At 41.8% G+C, this 19,596-nt stretch overlaps 1 protein-coding gene across 2 annotated transcripts in view; it reads right to left on the bottom strand.

Moving 5' to 3' along the window:
• Window positions 1–18,223, bottom strand: part of LOC124046267 (leucine zipper protein 1-like) — an 83,602-nt gene extending 65,379 nt beyond the window's left edge. The window contains exon 1 of one of the 2 annotated variants that reach the window (XM_046366441.1): window positions 17,955–18,223. The gene's annotated coding sequence lies outside the window, so the exon portion shown is untranslated. The remainder of the gene's footprint in view (window positions 1–17,954) is intronic. The other variant, XM_046366439.1, reaches the window with a different exon arrangement.
• Between the last annotated feature and the right edge of the window lie 1,373 nt (window positions 18,224–19,596).

The following is a 19,596-nucleotide window of genomic DNA, read 5'->3' as shown; positions in this document are numbered from 1 at the left end:
GGCAAGGACTAGGAAGTTTTTTCAGAATAAAAATAAATGGATTATCACAGTCAAAATCCAGAGGAAAACCCGGTTCAATCTGTTTTCCAACAGACACCGGGAGACAAATTCACCTTTCAGCAGGACAATAACCTAAAACACAAGGCCAAATATACACTGGAGTTGCTTACCAAGACAACATTGAATGTTCCTGAGTGGACTAGTTACAGTTGACTTAAAATCTACTTGAAAATCTATGGCAATACTTGAAAATGGCAATGATCGACAACAAACTTGACCGCGCTTGAACATTTTTTTAAATAATAATTTAGTACAATCCAGGTGTGCAAAGCACTTAGAAACTTAGCCAGAAAGACTCACAGCTGTAATCACTGCCAAAGGAGATTATAACATGTATTAACTCAGGGGACTAATTTTCATACATTTTTTACAAATGTAAAAATGTTTCCTCCACTTTGACAGAATATTTTGTGTAGATCGTTGACAAAAAAAATTACAATTAAATTTAATCAAATCAAGTGGTGTGAATACTTTCTGAAGGCACTGTACGCCATATAAATATAATGACCAGATTCTATTTATATGGGCTTACTTGGCTATAGCAGGCATGGCTCTCTCTGTGGCTAAATTATAATGAGGTGGGTTGGTTGATAGTTGCTCCAGGTTGTTAACCAGATGCCCTCTCACTCTCTCAAACACCAAATACACTAATCACAGCCCACTCTCTTCTTCTCTCCAATCCTCCCTCTTTCCCGCTGGTGAAGACTAGAATGCAGCTGCCCAAAAAGTTAAAAACTAAACATAGCAGCAAGGCATGGAACGAGTTAAGGAGGAACCGCCAAGAACGGAAAATTACACATTTTACCCACGTCTCTCCCTATCCATCACCATCCATCCTCACCTCACACATTTTGAAGCGCGAGTACAATCTCGAGGCACCTCTGGCAAAGTCAGTCAACCACACATTTGCGGTCAATGTCTTCTCAGAGTTCCTAAGAAAGCACAGCAGCAGCTAGCTAGTGCTGTAAGAGACCAAACTCCAACACGAGCCCCCAGATGAACTCCTGGTGAGGCTGGACCGACCTGCCCTCTGCCAACAGCAGTCACGGAGAACTAAAAACAGAGGACCATCTCGCCCGAAAAGGCAGCAGAAAGTAAGAGACCAAATATCGTTTTTTTTTTTTAAAGATACTTTGGAACATTTGTCTAGCTCAAATACCATGGTGCGGGAGTTGAAAGAGACCAATTACAATACTCAAAATGGTATCGTGCTCCGTGTAGAGCTGAGTGATATGGACAAAAATCCATATCGCGATAAATTGCCTGAATTGATGCGATAACAAATAGAACGATAACTTTATAACGTTGTACACCAGTTTTTATGCACCAGTTTTTTAAATGATTATCCTTTAAAACTACTGAAGTCATCTATTGAAGTCATCTATTGTCCTATTAACAACCACCCATATCAGCAAATGTATATCATTTCAATCTTCACATTTCTCTAGTACAGGTCACTTATCGTAATGAACGTTATCAGCGAAAATGCCTTTGATAAGTGATCAGTATGGTCGGTGTCGATCATTTTCGGTTTATCGTCCCAGCTCTAGGTCAGAGTATAAACTGTACAATTCTAGTGAGAGAGGCCCCAAATAATACAAATCTCTTTTCTAATTGTCCTTTCTGGTGAAGTAGCTTCAGTATGGAGCAGGTTTGTGTGTGTGTGTGTGTGTGTGTGTGTGTGTGTGTGTGTGTGTGTGTGTGTGTGTGTGTGTGTGTGTGTGTGTGTGTGTGTGTGTGTGTGTGTGTGTGTGTGTGTGTGTGTGTGTGTGTGTGTGTGTGTGTGTGTGTGTGAGGCACACAGTCATGGAGCAGTGACTGTTTGATGAGGAACATTATCATAGTGACATCATGGGCTGGATAGAAGTAGTCTACCATCTTCAGAACTAAATAATGGCATTGTCTCATAAAATAGAAAAATAAATAATATTGTTCGTTCTAGGTATTATAAAGCTGTGATTGATAATAGCCTATTCAAATAATATTTTGAATGGAACTTGGCATTTGATCGGGAGAAAGCCATGCATAAAACGATGACGCATAGCCTTCATATAGCCTCTCGAATGGAGAGAGAAGGGAATATAGGCTAAGTTATGACATTTTTACAGCCAAACACAAGGTAGCTAAGGAGTGTCCGTTATAATAGGTTTAGACTATTGCCTAAAGCCCATGCATCCGACAGATAGAAACGATATCCGACTGGACATTCGTGGAATTCTCCATTCTTTCTGGCCTACATTCCTCTATTGTGTTCTGTATCACATATTTATTGAAATAGACTATAGCAAATAGGACTAGGCAAATTACTTGGAGTGTCACTTGTGTGCTGGGAGACACCGTTCTTTACTGTGGGGCGCCAGCCAAGTTCAAATAGGCTGAACCGTCACCTGTCACATCACGATGTCATCCCCATCGATAAGGACAATAACAACACGTTTCTATCCACACATCCCTTTTCAGGATAAACGGTTCAGATTCCTCTTTTCAATAACTTCCAAAAATACTACCGGAACAAGCTGAAAAGGAGGGTGGACTCCTCGTGTGAAAAACAGCCGAAAGGGACACGTCGGGAGCCGCAGATAATGGGTGGGAAATGTTTTGGTTTTTATTGCCCTTTTAAAATGCACCAACACAGAAAATCTCAAACATAAATGGGTCATCATGTAACTAAGCAGGAAACGCAGTCTATTCTGGTGTCGCAGCAAGATCAACAAAATGTGTCCGTTTCAATGATAAAGAAATGGAGGATTGCGAAACAAGCCAAATTAAAGTTTACCCCCGCCTGAACATACCTTACTTTCTAAATGCCTTCACGTGGTTTACAGGTCGGTTCATTTAGGCTATGATGGACGATAGCAGGCTTTGGAGGTCCATAAATATGATCTATTGGGGCAACGAAACGTGTTGTTAATCTGATTCGTGAGCCTCAATTTTTGGATAATCCATAACGATTTCAGATATAGGTGCCAAAAAATATGCCTGAGAAACTTCAGTAAATAATCTGAGGCAATATGTTTTTAATATGTTTCTGTAGCCTCCTTGTACTGACCAAAAAGTAGGCCGTAAAAAACTTACACTAAAAACAGTAACAAGCAAGTGAGGTCGAGGTAGAGACCAAAAGAAAGACCAAGGAACAGTAGGCCTACAGCTATTGGATATTATAGGTAAATAATCCAGAAAGGTATGTTTTACAATCTCTGTTCTGACCAATTCCCCACATTCAAACACATGAAACACACCTGTTATGCTAGCCGTTAACGCTCTGTCAAAAGCTTGTATCGATTCACAATACAAACTTGGAAGCCATGGAGAGATTTTCCCAAGGGCACCTTCTACGGGAAACGGAAAGGCTACAAAGTGCAGGGTGTGAAAATGAAGTATTTATTGGCTCAAGTGGTTTATTACCTTCCCCCTCAGAGAGGTAGGTAGGTTTAGGTCAATTTAGCAAAAGCCAGCTAATGCTAACAGTTTAGTCAGGCTGTCTGTCATCTAAAGGCAAGAAATTATTTACTATTACAATTAGGCACACTCAAATAGAGCCTTTTATTTGAGCCATGAGGTTGCTCATAATTATAAGGAAGGACAACAGTTATCTGCCAAAGCTTAGTATTAACATACTGGGTTGCTAGCTTGTCACAAGAGTAAGAAAGAGCCACATATATACTAAGGCTGGGAATTGCTAGGGACCTCACAATACAATATCGCTATACTTTAGGTGCTGATATGATATATATTGTGATTCTCACGATTCTATATCTATTGTGATTTGATTCTGTGATTTTAATGCAATCCGATGTTCCAAATATATTGCTCACAGTAGGACAAGAGAGCCATGAGAAAACGAGTTTGGATCAGTCATGGAAATAAAAGCGCAGAATCAAATAGTCTCCCTATTTAAAAAAAAGGAGAAGCAGCTATGAAAATAAATTACTAGAGTTTTGGTGCAGGTACAGCTAATTAGCTCAAAAACAATTTTGTGATAGTAAAAACAATATGATATGTAATCAAAAATAATATCCAGAAATTTAACTATCGACCCCTCCCATCATCACTAATGTGTACGAGGAACTTGACATGTAGTAGTTCTGATCCAGTTGAATTCCAGGAACAGGCACTTATATATATATATATATTATTTTTGTAATTATTTTTTAATTTTATTAAACCTTTATTTAACTAGGCAAGTCAGTTAAGAACAAAGTCTTAATTACAATGACGGCCTAGGAACAGTGGGTTAACTGCCCTGTTCAGGGGCAAAACAACATATTTTTACCTTGTCAGCTCTGGGATTCAATCTAGCAACCTTTCGGTTACTGGCCCAACGCTCTAACCACCAGGCTACCTGCCGCCCCACTTACATTGAGAAAATAGTTAATTGAGCAACTGGTCAGATCAACTTGTTGATTCATCATGATCCTTGTGGTCCCAGAGCTCGGACTATATTGACAGTAACTGACATCACAAAGCCACGTGCTCCATCAAAGCAGGCCACCAAGAAAACGCTGCTCGTCGCTCCTCAAAGAGTCCTTTCCCTCCCTACCCACAATCACCTGCTGCTTGGGTGAGCATCAATCCCCCATCAGTGAGTTGAATGAGATTTGCCAGATCCAATCGGAACGTCCAATAATGAGCAGCCCATGCATGCTTTAACACCAACGAGGCCAAAGTCACAGCCAAAAAGGACATGCCAACACAAAGCCACTCACGACTCAATCATGTTGGCTTTTATCTTGCCTCACACACACACACCTCGCCGCTTGTGGCATACTCAAACCAAAATGTTTCAGTTCCAAAGGGTTGGATGGCTAAATTAACTTACACCAAATGAAACTCAAGTCCCCCCTGGGCCTTACGTCACAGCCCTGTTAAACTTGAAACATGCTACGGCATGACAACAGTGACAGGCGACCTATATTAAGCCACAACGCAAAGCTACACCACGAGAGGCAATCTATTGTCCCCCTCACAGGAATATTGGGTCGTTCCATTTGATTTCAATGACTTTTTGACCGCAACCGTTTTGATTTGAACAACAAACAAACAAAAAACTTTCTATACATATTTGTCCATGGTAGAAGTGGTTAGAAAGTAACTTTTTCTGAATGCCAAAATATTTAGGAGATAGAAGTGCTCAAAGTTGATCCATTTTCATACCCCACCCTACCATGAGGCATCCATGTCTTCATCACTGGAAAAGATACACTTCTGAGTTTGATGTCCTTTAAAAGCTTAGAAACAGGGTTGTCAACCTATTTTATAAAAATCTTTTTTTTTAAAGCTTTATGAAATAGTCATTAAAAAATTTGTTTTTTAAAGTCAATTATCCCCGCATATGTTGTAGCTTAGATCCTATATTAAATCTGAGGTGTGTGTTGCAACCGCCACCAGTTGAGAAACAGCATGCTCTTAAAAACAGGATGGGTGTCATGTTTTGGCTGATAAATGTACTAAAATGGGAATACAATTTAAAATGTCAACTTTCAAAAAAGGTAGCACAAAGAAGGTTGGAGATCCACACATCGGAGAATGTTGACTTGGATGGGAAGATCAGATCTATACTGTCAACCTTCCATAGGAAACATACTGAAATATAGAAAATAGAAATTCCCCTTTTAAGTTGACATTTGACAGTGGGTGGACCGGCAGCCATCTTTGTAGTAGTAATTAGAAGTAAACATTACTATTCAAATTTTCATGTACCAGTTAAATTGCTGTGGTTCTAAGGGATATGTCCATTCTATCAATTATACACTATACAGTTGAAGTCGGAAGTTTTACATACACCTTAGCCAAATATATTTAAACTCAGCTTTTCACAATTCCTGACATTTAATCCTAGTAAAAATTCCCTGTTGTAGGTCAGTTAGGATCACCACTTTATTTTAAGAATGTGAAATGTCAGAATAATAGATAGAATGATCTATTTCAGCTTTTATTTCTTTCATCACATTCCCAGTGGGTCAGAAGTTTGCATACACTCAATTAGTATTTGGTAGCATCAAACGTTTCGGGGAGCCTTCCACAAGCTTCCCACAATAATTTGGGTGAATTTTGGCCCATTCCTCCTGACAGAGCTGGTGTAACTGAGTCTAGTTTGTAGGCCTCCTTGCTCACACACACTTTTTCAGTTCAGCCCACAAATGTTCTATAGGGTTGAGGTCAGGGCTTTGTGATGTCCACTCCAATACCTTGACTTTGGTTGTCCTTAAGCCATTTTGCCACAACTTTGGAAGTATGCTTGGGGTCATTGTCCATTTGGAAGACTCATTTGCGACCAAGCTTTTACTTCCTTACTGATGTCTTGAGATGTTGCATCAATATATATTGTTCTGGGATTGATTTGCACTTTTTGCACCAAAGTACGTTCATCTCTAGCAGACAGAATTTGTCTCCTTTCTGAGCGATATGACGGCTGCGTGGTCCCATGGTGTTTATACTTGCATACTATTGTTTGTATAGATGAATGTCCTACCTTCAGGCGTTTGGAAACTGCTCCCAAGGATGAACCAGATTTGTGGAGGTCTAAAAAAAAAATCCTATGTCTTGGCTGATTTCTTTTGATTTTCCCATGTCAAGCAAAGAGGCACGGAGTTTGAAGGTAGACTTTGAAATACAACCACATCTCCATTAGACTCAAATGATGTCAATTAGCCTATCAGAAGCTTCTAGAACCATAATTTTCAGGAATTTCCAAACTGTTTAAAGGCACAGTCAACTTAGTCAATGTGAACTTCTGACCCACTGGATTTGTGATACTGTGAATTATAAGTGAAATAATCTGTCTGGAAACAATTGTTGGAAAAATGACTTGTGTCATGCACAAAGTAGATGTCCTAACCAACTTGCCAAAACTATAGTTTGTTCACAAGAAATTTGTGGAGTGGTTGAAAAAAACGTGTTTTAATGACTCCAACCTAAGTGTATGTAAACTTTTGACTTCAACTGTATATACAAAAGTATGTGGACACCCCTTCAAATGAGTGGATTCAGTTATTTCAGCCACATCCGTTGCTGACAGGTGTATAACATCGAGCACAGAGCCATGCAATCTCCAAAGAAAAGCATTATGATGGTTTTCATCAAACACCACAACAAGATTTTCAGTCACATCCTTGTATGAAGGACAAGTCGATTGACAGGTAAATGTCAAGCCCTGCATGTTTTTGTTCGAAAGTCTCAAAGAACGCTACCTGCCCCAATACATGGTGCCAACTGTAAAGTTTGGTGGAGGAGGAATTATGGTCTGGGGCTATTTTTCCTGGTTCTGGCTAGGCTCCTTAGTTTCGCTGAAGGGAAATCTTAAAGCTACAGCATACAGTGGGGCAAAAAACTATTTAGTCAGCCACCAATTGTGCAAGTTCTCCCACTTAAAAAGATGAGGCCTGTAATTTTCACTATGGTAGCCTGGTGCAGGTCTACAATTTTGTTTCTGGTGTCCTTTGACAACTCTTTGGTCTTGGCCATAGTGGAGTTTGGAGTGTGACTGTTTGAGGTTGTGGACAGGTGTCTTTTATACTGATAACAAGTTCAAACAGGTGCCTCTGATACAGGTAACGAGTGGAGGACAGAGGAGCCTCTTAAAGAAGAAGGCACAGGTCTGTGAGAGCCAGAAATCTTGCTTGTTTGTAGGTGACCAAATACTTATTTTCCACCATAATTTGCAAATAAATTCATAAAAAATTCTACAATGTGATTTTTCTGGATTTTTTTTCTCATTTGTTCTGTCATATTGGAAGTGTACCTATGATGAAAATTACAGGCCTCTCATCTTTTTAAGTGGGAGAACATGCACAATTGGTGGCTGACTAAATACTTTTTTGCCCCGCTGTATGTGCTTCCAACTTTCTGGCAACAGTTTGGGAAAGGTCCTTTCCTGTTTCAGCATGACAATGCCCCCATGCACAAAGAGAGGTCTATACCGAAATGGTGTCATGATCATTGTGGAAGAACTTGACTGCCCTGCACAGAACCCTGACCTCAACCCCATTGAACACTTGGGATGAATTGGAACGCTGACTGCGAGCTAAACCTAATCGCCCAACATCACTGCCTGATCCAACATCTAGTGGATACCCTTCACAGAAGAGTGAGGGCTATTATAGTAGCAAAGGGGGGACCAACTCCATATTAATCCCCATGGTTTTGGAATGAGATGATCGGCGAGCAGGTGTCCACATACTTTAGGTAATGTATTGTATTTCTATGACTCCTGTTTGTAAGCTTTTAAATTATATCAAACTCAACCGTTTATATTTCCCAGCGATTAAGACATGGATGTCTGATGATTGGGTGTGGAATGCAAAAATGTGACAACTTTGAGCACCTCTATCTCTTAAATGGTTTTGCATTCAAGCCCGCAAAGTTTTACTTTTTGACCAATTCTACCATGGGAAAATATGTATGGTTAAGTTTTGTTGAAATCTAAAGTGGTTCGATCCAAAAGTGATTGAAATGAAATGGAACGGCCCTATTCTCATATCATAATGAATAAAGGGGTCTGGGAGGAAAGGAGATAAATACCTGATTAGTCTTGTGCATGACTCTATGGACACAGGCTTGGGTTTCAGTGTCCAGAGGCTAGTTCACTGTGTTGTAGTGGAAATGGAAAGTAACATTAAAATGATATCTGGTTTGTTTGGTAACAACGACGTATAGTAACTTTTTAAAAACTATTCTGTATAAGTCTTGCCAGTGCCAAAGTCACCCTGGCCTATACAGGAATATACTGTAGATTAGTACAGGGTAAATATAACGTAGTTCTGCCCGGGGTGACATCTTTGGAGTGACAACAGATCTGCCCCAGTAGGTCAAAGGGCGTTCTTTAATGAGTGAGTGAACAGCGGTGTGAACTGGGAACGCTTTACTGACACTCTCAATCTCTAGGATCTGAAGACCGATCGGCGGCACTACAAGAAAGTACAGACAAGTGGTTTGAACCCCAGCTGAAATCACAGAGACAAGCCCTGTCACCCACCCGCCACTGATAGAAGTGCGGCTGGCAGGAAAAGGGTTAAGGGCCACTAACACTTCCCAGGGTCCTGAACATAGAGGCACCATTGGGGGAAAAACACCAATAAACAGACCCAAAAGGCAAAGCCCTACAGGCGAAGCCAGTGTTAGCAGACTCCATAGAGGCATTTATAACCCTCCTTAACACACACACACACACACACACGGAATGTCAAATGCATAAATCCCATTCCCCTTGCCGGCGCTAAGTCAGCAGTGTCCAGCTGGCCTGTGTAGCGTCAACACGAGCCCGTCCCGGATACTCAGGCCATTATTACATTATCACAATACATGAGGGCTGTGTGCTTCATTAAACTCAATATGACTAATCTGTGCCATTTCAGGGAGAACCATAAAAAAAAACATCCTCTGTATCGTTGCCTATGCCGTCCCAGGGAGGGGTAGCATTCTAGGAGTGAAAGCACTTCACTAAAATACAATTTTAGACTTAATAATAATAATAATAATAATAATATATGCCATTTAGCAGACGCTTTTATCCAAAGCGACTTACAGTCATGTGTGCATACATTCTACGTATGGGTGGTCCCGGGGATCGAACCCACTACCCTGGCTTTACAAGCGCCATGCTACACAATTAAGGGCAGTTCAATAATACCCCAACTCCAGAGCACTTTCTCCTTAATGTGCCAAGTGGTCTGAAAAGCCCAAAAGGCAGAAAACCACCATTTTCAATTTAATCCCCACACTAGTCATTGAGCCACTCCGTAATCCTCAGGCCCGCCTAGTAAGTCTGATAATTACACTTATTGGACACCCATAATGATTAGCCTTTGGTTTCAGTCAAAGGCAGCAGATGCCATTTCATTGCATGCTTCCATCAAGTGGAAAACGAATCATGTGTAAGCCCAGCTCGTAAAAAGAGAGGGAAATTATTACTTTGCATGGGCGACACACTTGGCCACTGAACAAACTCTGCCCCGTCACTTGCTTTCACTCTATAGCATAGAAAGTCAATTCTACATAGTAAACTCTAAGCATTCAAATTCTCAGCAATAGTCTTCACACTACGTTATGTACACTAAGAAAAAGTCAACTGAAAGAGTGACACAACGCCAGAGGGAAAACACCAAAGACCTACCAAGTGACCAGTCAAAGGTGAAAGTAAAGTTTGATACGGTAGACTGGCACAAAGAGTCCAAATGGGAGGTGGAACAGGACAGCACTAGTTGGCCAAGTAGAGTACTAAAAACATGTTCACTTAGCCAATGTTCACACAGGCAGGATATGAAGGGATTGCAATTCAAGTGTAGAGGTTGCTTTGTTTTGGCATTGTAAACTCAATGGTTTAGCATGAAGACACAACATGTCCTTTTCCTTGGCTGTAAGGTCTACCAGGTAGGAAGTGGTTTGTATCTACAACATTAATGCCTGTGTACTTCTGAATTCCTACTTACACCAAAAGGGATAGGCCATTGTCCCATATGCAGATACAGTGAACCTCCAATGCATGCAGCTGTGCCCATCTCCCAGTCCAACTTGATTGTACTTGTGTTCCCACCATCAGAAGGGGTGAAAGCAGTAGCAGAGTTGGTAACTGGCTCTGGGACTTACTGGAAAGCGATCAGTGAATTGCCTTCATGTCTGAAACAGGTCAAGGCAGGTCCCCTCTATTTTTCTCCCTCGCTCTCTTTTTACAGGCCCCACCTTCCAGATTACCATTCCACTGCTGCTACTTGTGCTGCAGCTGGGGGAGCATTGCTGTTCAGACTCAGCGTTGCACCTCATTCCTTTGACACTCGTTATATGTAGCCTACAGTGCATTCGGAAAGTATTCAGACTCCTTCCCTTTTCCCACATTTTGTAACGTCACAGCCCTATTCTAAAATTAATTAAATATTTAGTATTTTCCTCAATCTACACACTATGCCCCATTGTGACAAAACAAAAAACAGGTTGACATTTTTGCAAATGTATAAAAAAATAAAAAACAGAAGTATTCCTTTGCTATGAGACTAAAAATTGGTCTCAGGTGCATCCTGTTTCCATTGATCATCCTTGAAATGTGTCTACAACCTTCATGGTAGAGCGGCCAGACGGAAGCCACACCTCAGTAAAAAGGCAATGACAGCCCACTTGGAGATTGCCAAAAAGGCACCTAAACACCCTTTGGACTGAATGCTAAGCGTCATGTCTGGAGGAAACCTGGCACTATCCCTACGGTGAAGCATGGTGGCAGCATCATGCTGTGGGGATGTTTTCAGCAGCAGGGACTGGGAGACAAGTCAGGATTGAGGGAAAGATGAACGGAGCAAAGTATAGAGATCCTTGATAAAAACCTGCTCCAGAGCCCTCAGATTGGGGAAAGGTGCACCTTCCAATATGACAACAACCCTAAGCACACAGCCAAGACAACGCTGGAGTGGCTTCGGGACAAGTCTCTGAATGTCCTTGAGTGTCCCAGCCAGAGCCCAGACTTGAACCCGATCGAACATCTCTGGAGAGACCTGAAAATAGCTGTGAAGCAACACTCCCCATCCAACCTGACAGAGCTTGAGAGGATCTGCAGATAATGGTAGAAACACATATACAGGAGTGACAAGCTTGTAGCATCATACCCAAGAAGACTAAGCTGTAATTCCTGCTAAAATGTGATTCAAAGTACAAAAATGTTAACAACAAAACCCGAAATACTGACATTTCTAAAAACCTGTTTTTGCTCTGTTATTATGGGGTATTGAGTGTAGATTGATGAGGGGAAATAACCATTTTAAAATCAATTTTAGAATAAGGATGAAACTTAAAAACGGGGAAAAAATAAAGGGGTCTGAATACTTTTAACCATCTATGCAGCATGATTGGTGGAGTGCTGTAGAGATGGCTGTCCTTTTGGAAGGTTCTCCCATCTCCACAGAGGAACTCTGGAGCTGATACAGAGCGACCACTGGGTTCTTGGTTACCTTCCTGAACAATGCCCTTCTCCCCAGATTGCTTGGTTTGGCCAGGCAGCCAGCTCTTGGAAGAGTCTTGGTGGTTTCAAACTTCTTCCATTTAAAAATGATGGAGGCCACTGTGTTCTAGGGAACCGTCAATGCTACAGATTTATTTTGGTGGACTCCAATCCAGTTGTAGAAACTACAAGGATGATCAATGGAAACAGGATGCGCCCGAGCTCAATTACGAGTCTCATTGCAAAGGGTCTGAACACTTAGGTAAATAAGGGATCTGTTTAATACATTTGCAAGATTTTTTTAAACCCATTTTTGCTTTGTCATTATGGGGTAGTGTGTGTAGATTGAGGAAAAAATGTATTTAATCAATTGTATAATAAGGCTTTAACGTAACAAAAATGTGGAAAAAGTCAAGGGGTCTGAATACTTTCCAATTGCACTGTACATACAGTTGAAGTCAGACGTTTACATACATTTAAACTCAATTTTTCACTATTCCTGACGTCAAAGTAAAAATTCCCCATCAGGTCAGTTAGGATCACCACTTTATTTTAAGAATGTGAAATGTCAGAATAATAGTAGAGAGAGTTATTTCTTTCAGCTTTTATTTCTTTCATCACATTCCCAGTGGGTCAGAAGTTTACATACACTCAATAAGTATTTGGTAGCATTGCATTTAAATTGTTTAACTTGGGTCAAACGTTTTGGGTAACCTTCAACAAGCTTCCCACAATAAGTTGGGTGAATTTGATCCCATTCCTCCTGACAGAGCTGGTGTAACTGAGTCAGGTTTGTAGGCCTCCTTGCTCACACACGCTTTTTCAGTTCAGCCCACAAATGTTCTATAGGGTTGAGGTCAGTCGCTTTGTGATGGCCACTCCAATACCTTGACTTTGGTTGTCCTTAAGCCATTTTGCCACAACTTTGGAAGTATGCTTGGGGTCATTGTCCATTTGGAAGACCCATTTGCAACCAAGCTTTAGCTTCTTGAGATGTTGCTTCAATATAGCCACATAATTTTCCTGCCTCATGATGCCATCTATTTTGTGAAGTGCACCAGTCCTTCCTGCAGCAAAGCACCCCCACAACATGATGCTGCCACCCCCATGCTTCACGATTGGGATGGTGTTCTTCGGCTTGCAAGCCTCCCCCTTTTTTCCTCCAAACATAACGATGATAATTATGGCCAAACAGTTATATTTTTGTTTCATCAGACCAGAGGACATTTCTCCAAAAAGTATCATCTTTGTCCCCATGCGCAGTTGCAAACCATAGTCTGGCCTTTCAGGTTATGTTGATATAGGACTCGTTTTACTGTGGATATAGATACTTTCCTCCAGCATCTTCACATGGTCCTTTGCTGTTGTTTTGGGATTGAATTGCACTTTTCGCACCAAAGTACATTCATCTCTAGGAGACAGAACGCATTTCCTTCCTGAGTGGTATGCCAGCTGTGTGGTCCCATGGTGTTTATACTTGCGTACTATTGTTTGTACAGATGAACGAGGTACCTTCAGAGGCGTTTGGAAATTGCTCCCAAGGATGAACCAGACTTGTGGAGGTCTACAATTTTTTTCTGGGGTCTTAGCTGATTTCTTTTGATTTTCCCATGATGTCAAGCAAAGAGGCACTGAGTTTGAAGGTAGGCCTTGAAATACAACCCCAGGTACACCTCCAATTGACTGAAATGGTGTCAATTAGCCTATCAGAAGATTCTAAAGCAATCATTTTCTGGAATTTTCCAAGCTGTTTAAAGGCACAGTCAACTCAGTGTATGTAAACTTCTGACCGACTGGATTGTGATACAGTGAATTACGTGAAATAATCTGTCTGTAAACAATTGTTAGAAAAATGACTTGTGTCATGCACAAAGTATATGTCCTAACGGACTTGCCAAAACTATAGTGTGAACAAGACATTTGTGGAGTTGTGGAAAAACAAGTTTTAATGACTCCAACCTAAGTATGTAAACTTCCGACTTCAACTGTATGAGATGAGTAAAGTAGTATGTAAACATTATTAAAGTGGCCAGTGACTCCATGTCTATGTATATAGGACAGCAGCCTCTAAGGTGCAGGGCTGAGTAACCGGGCTCTTTTTCAGTCTCTCGGCCCCAGCTTTGATGCACCTGTACTGACCTCGCCTTCTGGATGATTGCGAGGTGAACAGGCCGTGGCTCGGGTGGTTGATGCCCTTGATGATCTTTTTGGCCTTGTGGGTGGACCATTTCAGATTGTCAGTAATGAGTATGCAGAGGAATTTGAAGCTTTCCACATTCTCCACAGAAGTCCCGTCGATGTGGATAGGGGCGTGCTCCCTCTGCTGTTTCCTGAAGTCCATGATCAGCGCCTTCATTTTGTTGATGTTCAGGGAGAGGTTATTTCCCTGGCACCACTCTGATAGGGCCCTCACCTCCTCCCTGTAGGCTGTCTTGTCATTGTTGGTAATCAGACTACTGTTGTGTAGTCTGCAAACTTGATGATTGAGTTGAAGGCGTGCGTGGCCACAGTCATGGGTGAACAGGGAGTACAGGAGGGGGCTGAGCACGCACTCTTGTGGGACCACTGTGTTGAGGATCAGCGTAATGGAGGTGTTGTTTCCCTCCTTCAACACCTGGGGGCGGCCAGTCAGGAAGTCCAGGACCCAGTTGCACAGGGTGGAGTTCAGACCCAGGGCCCCGAGTTTCATGAGTTTGGAGGGTTGGGGTTAAGCAAATTGCAGTGGGTCTAGGGTGTCAGGTAAGGTAGAGGTGATATGATCCTTAACTAGCCTCTCAAAGCACTTCATGATGACAGAAGTGCTACGTAGCGATAGTGATTTAGTTCAGTTACCTTTGCTTTCTTGGGTACAGGAACCATTGGGGAGATATCAAAGCAAGTGGGGACAGCAGTCCTCAGTTACAATAAATGTTGTATCAGGATATGTGCACCTGCACAGGATCAGTACATCACACCTGCGTGGCAGGTACAGGATGGCAACAACAATTGCCCGAGTTACACCAGGAACGCACAATCCCTCCATCAGTGCTCAGACTGTCTGCAATAGGCTGGACTGAGGACTTGTGAGGACCTACCTTAAAACAGGCCTACCAGACATCACTGGCAAACAACGTTGCCTATGGGCACAAACCCACCGTCGCTGGACCAGACAGGACTGGCAAAAAGTGCTCTTCACTGACGAGTCGTGGTTTTGTCTCACCAGGTGTGATGGTCGGATTCGCGTTTATCGTCGAAGGAATGAGCGTTACACCGAGGCCTGTACTCTGGAGTGGGATCGATTTGGAGGTGGAGGGTCCATCATGGTTTGGGGCGGTGTGTCACAGCTGAGCTTGGTGTCATTGCATGCAATCTCAATGCTGTGCATTACAGGAAAGACATCCTCCTCCCTCATGTGGTACCCTTCCTGCAGGCTCATCCTGGCATGACCCTCCAGCATGACAATGCCACCAGCCATACTGCTCATTCTGTGCGTGATTTCCTGCAAGACAGGAATGTCAGTATTCTGTCATGGCCAGCGAAGAGCCCGGATCTCATTCCTATTGAGCACGTCTGGGACCTGTTGGATCGGAGGGTGAGTGCTAGTGCCATTCCCCCGCAGAAATGTCCTGGAACTTGCAGGTGCCTTTGTGGAAGAGTGGGGTAACATCTCACAGCAAAAACTGGCAAATCGGGTGCAGTCCATGAGGAGGAGATGCACTGCAGTACTTAATGCAGCTGTGGGCCACACCAGATACTGACTGTTACTTTTGATTTTGACCCCCCCTTTGTTCAGGGACAATTTTCTATTTCTGTTAGTCACATGTCTGTGGAACTTGTTCAGTTTGTCTCTGTTGTCAAATCTTATGTTCATACAAATATTTACAAACGTTAAGTTTGTTGAAAACAAACACAGTTGTCAGTGAAAGGACATTTCTTTTTTTGCAGAGTTTAGGTCGGTGAACAAAAGGACTTGAGTTTCTGTATGTTATCACAATCACACCATGAGTAGTTAATCCTGAAACATACACCACCACCCTTCTACTTCCCGGAGAGTTGTTTATTCCTGTCTGCGCGATGTATTGACAGGGACAGTAAATCCCGAGAGAGCCATGATTCCGCGAAACAGAGTATGTTACAGATCCTGAAGTCTCTCGAAGGAGATCCTCGCCCTGAGCTTGGCTACTTTATTGTCTAGAGACTGAACATTAGTGAGTAATATACTCTGAAGTAGTGGATGGTGTGCTTGCCTCCTGATTCGGACAAGAAGTTCACTCCGAATACTTCTTCTCCGCCGGTGGCGTCTTGGAGCAGTTTCTGGGATAAGTTCAATTGCCTTGGGGGTATGAACAAAGGATCCAATTGGGGAAAGTCGTAATCCTGGTCATAATGCTGGTGAGTTACCACCGCTCTAATATCCAAAAGTTCTTCCCGGCTGTATGTAATAACACAAAAAAACATTCTGGACTAATAATGTAAGAAATAACACACACACAAAAAAAATACTGTCGGCGCCACCTTACTCTCTTTGTGCATCTTACTCTATTGGTAAAGTTAAATCGTAACTGTAGCCAGTTTGTGGAATCTTTGGAAAGCTCCCTTCCCATGTGAAGTAGATCTATGCAAATAATAATGGACGATGCCTGCCATCAATCAAGGCAATTCGAAGTTGTCTATCATGTTTCAGGCTGATCATTCCCTGCTGTATTCACAATTTGAGCAATGACCTAAATACACTTGATGATTTATCCATAGAGGTCAGGTTTTTGAAGATCATTCCAATTATGGCTGTCAACATAGTCTACTTGGGAACTAGCCCTTGATCATGACTCAGTTCCATTACATTACACATAAGTCAAAGGACAAAGGCTCTTCTGTAGGGGGGTGACAGGACGCCACAAAAGTGTTGTCACTGAAAAATACTGTTGGCTGCGGTGTTAAAACAGTTTACAGTAAGTGTGTATTTTGCGCTTGTGAATTTGGATTTGATATGAAAGTAAAGGGATTTCTGTTTCTAGAACCATGCCACAATTGAGAATTGATTCACGTTTAGATGGAGTATTTCACTGTTATGGCTTCCAGAGCCAATTCACCCCTTATAACAGAACATGTAAGCTCCTTGGACTGAGAAGTAACGTTAGGCTCCTTTAGTCCAATACTGGGCTACTTGGGAACCAGCTAAAATATTGTCAGTCAAGTGTCAATATAGATAACAGGCTTTTACTGCCATCTTGTTCAGACCAGTTGACCTATCATTTTTTATTTTACTGTCTACTTTAGGCTATACTAGGAACTAAATCTTCAAAGTGACAGTGGACTGTAGCTGCCTTAAGTGGACAGTTGGATTTTTTGAATTGTGGAAAGGTGACTGGCTACTAGTGTTGCAAATTAATTTCAAGAAATCGCCTGAGCCGGATGATACATTGTTCCGAGGAAAATATTTATGTTCCTGTTCAGAAACCCCAACATTCCACACAGAGAGTGGCACATCCCCACTCAACGTAAGTGTGCTAGCCACTCGTAACAACAATGATAAAAGGCTACATTTAGTTACAGTGATCTACAAACGCTTAAAACGAGAACTTCAAACTCCTACACATGTTTAACCAGCTTGGCTGCTCAGCAGGGCACAACGTTGTAGAAAGTTCAGATAGAAATATCGAAATACATGGATCTGGAAATATGTAGCACTGTATAAACATGTTCTCGGACATGAATAATATGGAATCACATCACTTCTATTCGTGACATTTCATTCTGCAACATTCCACACGTTTGACTACTGAACGTGGCCCGAGTTTTTAGCTGCAGTCCGGTGTTTCATGGAGGCTTCGTTTTAGCTGCGGCAGAAGATCAGGGGGAGGAGGGGTAAAAACTTGCCGCAGTTCGGAGTATGCCTGCCCATGTCGAACTCAGGAAGTTGCAGTGCCATCGTTACATTTGTTCATTGATTTAGTAATACAAGTAGTTGTATTTATCAAAACACTAGTTCACCTACCTTGCCATGAAAAAATCTGCGATAGTCCCAAAATTGATTCGCTTTGTGTCGAAGAGTTCCGACAAGATGACTGTAGGTTTGAACCAGACTGAACATAAGTTCTTTCACAGATTTTACTGGTACACCAGCGGGACAGGGTTTGTTTTCCTCCTGAACTGCCTTCGTTGTTTCTTCCCTCCACTCCCTGCGCTGTAGGATCAAACCATCACATTCCACCGTGTCCCTAACAATGAAAAATGTGGGTTTTCCTTTGCGCCGGTGGACCCACACCCCCTGCATGACTAGTAGGGTCTGACCGTGACAAGAACGCCCTTCCCTGCTGTAGAGTCCCGCCTCTCCTGAAGTCTAACTGAATAAAGAGTGAAACATGCCGAATTCAAAGGGAAAAGAACATGAGACAGGAGACTCTTTGAATATTAGTGCATAGGTTTCAACACATTGCGTTGCTTTCAAAATTATGACAGAGCAACAGACCTAAGTGGAAGGAATGTAAGGAAGGCATCAGTTTCAGAGAACTTTGCAGAAAAAAACGTGCGTATGAATTTGGCCTGTCAATGAACAATATGGGATATCATATCATTTACATGAAAGACTTTCATGAAAGACTCATACATTTAATGCTTTTGGGAATAGGAAAAGGTTTTTTGCCATGGGTCTTGCAACTTTTTTTGGCAACCACCTACCTGGTAATTTGGGGGAAATCAAAATGCTGATACCTGGTTGCCCAGCTTGGCAACCACATTTCAAAATAATTGTCTGGCCCTGTATTGGTTCCTATCTGTCCTGTCAATGGAAAAGCAGCAGTACAGTGCTAATCAATGTGAACCCAGAAAGAGGACCATAACTGTCATCACCACAGACTTATATAATCAACTATCCAGAGAGGCCAAAGTGCATCTCTGTATCTCACTGTATGCATGTGACAATAGGGGCCAATCAACACAATGCGCCGACACAGAAAGTGTTATTTGACTCCTCCCGCTGCCCATAGTCTTGGCTCAATCATGGCCCACACACATTCGATTGGCTATTTATTAACCAAAAGCCCCAGATGTTGGATGATTTATCCTACTGTCATAGGCTACACCTTCTCCTATTACTTTTCAGTTGCTGTGACTGAAACGTAACCACTTAATGAAGTATTAGATCAAGTATTTTATCTGTGGAGTGTCTCGCCTCCCGTCTACATTTAGTATCTACATATTTCAGCAGTACATACTACGTTTTTAGCCAGCAGGAATGAACACATTGATATGTAGACTAGACATGGTGTATAGAATTTGATTTGATTTGATTTTGATCATGTCTGTCAAAAACTAGCCATGAGTTAGTTGGGTGATTCTCACAAAACTGGCACTTGGTAAAAACAAGCCTTGAAAAATAAATAAACACATTTCCAACATAATTCCTCTTGGATCAATATGATTAGGATCTGTAGTTAACCATTTTGTAATTATTGTTTTGTTTATTGATTAGATATTGTGCATTTAACCACAATTTCCACAACTACCAATGCAAAAATTCTCATTACCGCAATAGTTTTCCAAAAAAGTCAGAAACATGCTCCATATTGTGGCTTTAAGTAAATTAAATGGGGTTTAAATATCTATATTTATTGACAACTCCTACTTAGTCAAATAAC

The sequence above is a fragment of the Oncorhynchus gorbuscha genome, linkage group LG10 (genome assembly GCF_021184085.1).
Source record: "Oncorhynchus gorbuscha isolate QuinsamMale2020 ecotype Even-year linkage group LG10, OgorEven_v1.0, whole genome shotgun sequence".
Classification (NCBI taxonomy): domain Eukaryota; kingdom Metazoa; phylum Chordata; class Actinopteri; order Salmoniformes; family Salmonidae; genus Oncorhynchus; species Oncorhynchus gorbuscha.
Note: the sequence above shows the minus strand (reverse complement) of the source record. Positions and strands in the feature narration are given on the sequence as shown.